The sequence below is a fragment of the Ammospiza nelsoni genome, chromosome 9 (genome assembly GCF_027579445.1).
Source record: "Ammospiza nelsoni isolate bAmmNel1 chromosome 9, bAmmNel1.pri, whole genome shotgun sequence".
NCBI classification, from domain to species: Eukaryota; Metazoa; Chordata; class Aves; order Passeriformes; family Passerellidae; genus Ammospiza; species Ammospiza nelsoni.
In genome coordinates, this window is record NC_080641.1 from 20,492,722 (window position 1) to 20,498,594 (window position 5,873).

A 5,873-nucleotide genomic window follows, 5' to 3' on the forward strand; every position below is an offset into this window, starting at 1 on the left:
GCAATCAAATAAACAAAAGGGCAAAACTGTATCTCACCTTCTGTAATTTGATCTGTAAGAAATGTAAATCACTCATCCAGAAGAGAGAGGTTTTCAATTAGTCCTGTTTTCTTAAACATGCAAATCCCCCAGCCATGTTTAGCAGCACAGTTTTGCCCTAACTCTGCAGAGAATTCCCAAGCAACCTTTAATAGACGGCCATGCCTTCAGGCTTGTCCACTTATGTTTTCTCTCCTGCCTGGGCACAAGATAGATTATGCATATTATTATTCATAAGTGCCACCTACTGAAAGCATAACCACAGGCACGTTTGCAAATGGTGGGCTTGCCCCAGCTGTCCCCGCTCATGCGAAACATTCCTGCTCTCCAACAGACCCCTCTGAGCCCTGCCCCCAAAATCCAGGTTATTTTCTTGCCAGACATCCTGGCACAGAGAAGGACTTGCAAAGTGACCCATGGACTTCAAAGGCAGCTAAAATTGAAGGGACTATTCCCCATTTTCCTCCTGCAGAAGTTTTTCCCGATGTTGCTTTGGTTGCCTCTCCCTGAGGCTACTGCTGCCTTGTAGGGTGCTGGAATCATGAAAGGTAGTGATATAATATGGAATATATGTTCCACATTAAAAATGGGATTTCTCTAACTGATGCAAGAAACAATAAATAGTACAGAAGAACTGAGAAGTAAATAGATAAGAGTCTCATATGACTGGATGTTATTTGTTCTTTCTTAGATAAGGGGTAAAGATAACTGTTTTACAGATGAAAATTCAAGTATTTTTAGAATAAATATACATTTTTAAAATCTGCTCTTGCATATTAGACCATTTTCCTGAGAATGAGTGTGTTTGTATAAAGAATAAAGACAGAGGATACAAGTAATTTTCAGTTTGCCGTAAAAATTATTTTCAAAAAAGATATAATTATGAATTAGGAATACCATTTAAATAAAAGTCTTGAATGCTAGTGGCTAGAATTAAGCATAACTGTATGTTTCTAGAAAAGGTCAATTGTGATTTTAATTACTCTTATGTAAACTAGCTCATGTTTGAACTGCAGTTATAATTATTATACATGCCTTATTGCCACGTTATTGCATTTTTGATCATGACAGAGTTATTGTGTCTGGGCAGTCTGAATGAACACATAAATGGATGTGAACCTCTTTGGGCTGATTTTCTGTTACACCAGATTTATGATGATATAACAGCATTAGCACTGAGATCAGTCTGGGGCAGGGTGGGGTGGGAGAGGTGTGCATTCAGTGATGGGGAGCACTGCTCCAGGACAGCAGGATGGAGGTGCAAGCAAGGCCTGGAAATACAGTTGCAATGTTTTCCTTCCTTAGACAAGTCTCCATGGGTAGAAGCAGTGAGGAGAAGTACAGGAGTCTCGTAGGGGTTTCTTCTCTCTCTGTGGAAAGGCATGGTGGAAGTGTTTGCCCTGGTGGTGGATGGAGCTGAGCTGTCACAAGAGGTGCAGCTTCTTCTTTCCTCTGCAAAGTGCTTTCATTTTTGGCTTTCAGGGAGCAGGGAAGCCTGAGAAACTCTTACTGGAGCATCATCCCCTGTGCCTGAGCACAGCCCAGCAGCAGTGGCAGCTGCAGGAGTCCCACTGCCCCTCCTGCCCTGCCCTAGAGCTCATGGGCACAGCTTTGGCTGCAGCCCAGTCCAGGTCTGCCCAAGGCATTGCTGTTCTCAGGTACCAATCAAAGAGTAAAGGCAGAATAAAAACTTTGTACCCTGATGCTCATTTTCAGCACCCTTTCTTTCCCATCTACAGGATGCAGGATGCCAGTGTCAGGCTCTGAGAGGGTCCTGAGCTGCCCTCTCTGTTGGCCTATCCTTGTCCACCCCCAGCACCAGCAACTCCCAAACACTGGCCATGATGGATGTGGGCTTGGAAAAAGGATCCTCACACCACTCTGGAGATCAGGAGGCACCTGCTGGAAAACCCACTGAAGGTATTAAGGCCTGACAGAGGTGGGTTCCCCCCTGTGCTGGGGATGGCATTGGGTGGGAGGGTTAGCCCAGGGTGGTGCAAACAATGACATCTGAAATCCCCCCAAACTGGGGAAAGCCAGGGCTACAGAGGCTCACGGGATCTGGGCTCATGCTGAGAGTTGGGCATTGCAGTGAGGGGACCTGGGTTTGTCCTGCTTCTGAGAAATGCTTGGTGAAGAGGCAATGCTTTATCACCCTCTGTGACACTGTTGCTTTGCAGTGCTGTGCTTTACAGTATGCTTAGAAGGCTGGATCAGTCTCCATCCATCTCTTACCTTCTAACTTGCAACAGCTGCTTGTTGCTACATTTGTCTTTGTGAAGAAGAAGAGTGATAACTTTTCACTCGGTAAAGATAAATACCAGGAGGTTTACCTGTGGTGGGTGGGTGTATCACAGTGTGCTCTGTGAACAGACAAACTCTCCACAAGCTGGCAATGCATAAATGCTCTGTACACATGTGCATGCATGTGTCTGACCTTGGTGCAGCCAGACATACCCAATGGATGGTAGGCATGTGTGCACCTCTCTGCAGAAAAGCTGTGTTCGTATGTGTATGATTGCACACATAAATATTGTCAGGAAAAACCCAAATCAAGTCACTATAGATGGCATCATGGAAAATTAAAGACAAAGCTGAGAAGAGACAGCATTGATAACCAAGGCTGTTGTGTCACCAGTCAAGAAAGATGCCTTATGAAGAGGAAAAAAGAGCACGTGGAAATCTTTAAGTAATACACACAAGCTTCACAGGCACCCACCCAGGAGCATGTGCATTTAAAGGATGTGTGTGTATGTGTTTGTGTGTGTTTGTGTGGGTGTTTTATGCATCTGGAAAGGCTCCCTGAGACAACTGAACACAAAGCCAGTGCATGTTTGTGTTAGGTTGAGATGCTGGCATTAAGATGATTGTATGAGTCTATTAGCAGGGTGTTATGACTCCAATTTCACTTAACATCTGAGTTCACATTAAAATATGCCCTTGGCCTGACAAGGCATTATTAACTTGCATTTAATAAAAATAAAATATTACATTTAAAAAAATTGAAAGCTGACAAATTTGATTTAAATGAATACTGAACTCCAGGCAAATGTGTTGCTTGAACTCTGCCTGCTGTACTGGAACTGACAGGAAGCATTAAAATAATCCTGAGTGGTCAATATGTGATTAAATATCACATGTCAAGCTTAGCAGGAATATTCCTTCCAAAGAAAATTATATTGTTAAAAATAAGTGACAAATTCTAAGCAGCTCCTCCAAATTCATAAAGATATGTGAAAGAATGGAAGTGATCTTATAATAAACTGGGATGTCTGCAGGGGACAGAGAATGTACTGTCTCCTACACAGAGCCATACAGAACATCTACAGGTAATCAGATAAAAATTATTGCACATATTTGAAGGAAAAAATTTCCTTTGCAATTGCCATAGAACATAAAGAGAAGAGACATCCTACATTTTCACACCATGTTTTCATCTGGAAATTTTTGCTGTCATGCTGTTCTGTCTAAAGGGTTTATTTATTTATTTGTATAGAGACCCAAGCATCCATATGTGTACATACATGCCTAGATACATATACACATGCTAAAGCCATCATAAGTGATGTTCAGACTAAGAAAAAACTACGATTTTAAAGGAAGTAATTGTAACAGTAATAATAAAAATGCCCCTCTCCACTCCACCATTAGATGTTTGGGAACACTAATGCATCATGGCTTTTTTTCTGTTACAGATTCCAGCTGGGAGAACATGCTTAAACATGATCAACTTTCATCGTGTGTTTGATGAAAGACAGACATAGATGTCATCGCTTCCACTTGCTTCAACAGGATCAATCCAGGATTATCAGGGTGCAATAAGGGTAGTGCCCAGAAGTCTATTTAGATTAAATACAGCAACAAAATATTGGAATCTACAGCTTCAGATAAATGACTCAATATGCCTAGGTCAAGAGGTTACTGAAGTCAGGTGAGATCTGAGACCTATTTATCACTGCCTGAGTTCAAATTATGTTTTAAATATTGTCAGAAATGAAAAACTGCTGCCAGATGGTGTCATGTTAATTCATCTCACTGTACTCAGAAACTGTCCTTCAGTTCCATCATGGTGCCTGTTATCCTGCCTTAGTGGGGTACCTGTCAGAGAACCTGCTTTTGCTGAGAAGCAGGGGCTCTGCTCATCCCTTGCTTCCTGCTTGCAAGATGGATGTGTTGCATTTCTGTGGTGTGTGGCTATGGAGATCTGTATGGCTTTTCTTGGAAAGCAGTGCATGTTGGGTTGGAAGAGATCTGAGGCCTCGTTAGCTCCTACTTGATTGAGAAATCTGCTATTCTACCCACCTGGTCCAGGGAAATGGATTTATTGGTCTGTAGAAAGAAGTATATGGGGGTGAAGACTTTGACCCTGGTGCATTAGTGCAAAGGGCCCTGAAGCTCTCCCATGCACTGCACAGGGCTGGCACAACTGTCCTGTTCTTTTCCTCTGCTCCCATTTCCATTTCAGGATGGTAAGAAGTGTGCCACCCTGCTTATCCCTGCTGTCCCCTGGGCAAAGGTTGGGATATGTTCTAGTTTACAGTGTTCAAGGGAACACAAAACGACATGGATCAATTTTATGTTTCTCCTCTCTCCCTTGCACATCTGCTCTTCTTCCTGAGCCTGCCTTCAGCTCTGCCTTCAAGCACAGTGCTCGAGCCCTCCAGCAGCAGTGGGATGAGGGTTCCTGGATCAAGATTTCCTGCACTCTGATGCGCATTCATGCTGGCTGCCCCAGATCTCCCTGCAAGCTGGGTTACAGCAACCTGGCCTCCTGGTTCCAGGGTGCCTGAGAACTCTGCTTCCCATGGCTATCACATACTGCTCTGTGCGTTTTGTCGAGGCAGAGTTGGGCCTGAGTGAGGCCATAATACGTTTGGAGTGATCACTCACCACCAAGCCAGAGAGCCTCAGACTCTCATCCCCAAAATCCAACTCTCTTTTTCCTGGTTCTATGAGTAGAGAAAAATGCAGGACTTCTCTAAAGTCCACCATAGCTAGAGGAGTTATTTCTAAGTGCAGAGGCTACGACAAGATAGCATCTTGTGGTAGTGGTAAAACCAGAAGAGTGGAGTGATGCTCAGAGCTCTGCTCTGTGCCCTGTGCAAGGGGTAGTTTGAGCTGGAAACTATTGCAGTAGCAAGGGCATTGTTGTTTGAGCACAGCAAGAAACCAAAAGCTCAGGGATGGTTCATCTTCTCCTGAGAAGATGTCACTGTGCCTTCTGGGCTGGCTTATTTCTGTGCTAGCACTGGAAATGGTATTTCGCTGGATGAAGAGAACACAGTGTGGTTTTTCCTTCCTTGTGCTACTAAAATAGGGTCAGAGCCTGACAAATGTACACACACTGTGGTTTTATTATCTCCTTACCTCCTCACATGTGGCAAATATACCACTCTCTTTTCCAGTATGTGCCTTCCTGTGGGGTGCAGCAGCTGAAGTAACAGAGGGGTCTTGGGGCAGCCCCAGCTACAGGGACTGGGCTGTGGCCACAGCAAAGGCCACAGTGCTGCCTGGCTGGCCAGGGGGAGAAGGTTGGCTGTGTGTCCTTCTGCCTTCACAGCTCTGCTGGAGAGGAGAGAGACTTCATCATCAGGGCAAGTGCTGCTGCAGCCAGGGAGTGAGAGCACGTCCGTTTGGGATGCAGATGAGACAGTTCCCAGCAATCCGGAGGATGGGGTAAAGTGGGACACACTAGCAACAAGCAAATTATCAAGCCTGTAAGCATAAAGATTGCAAATGTCTCCTGGTTTCTTAAATTATTATTTTTGGCAGGGTTGCATATGTTCTCTGTGCTCATTCCACGAATCCAGCTGATTATTATTCCAATCACCAGA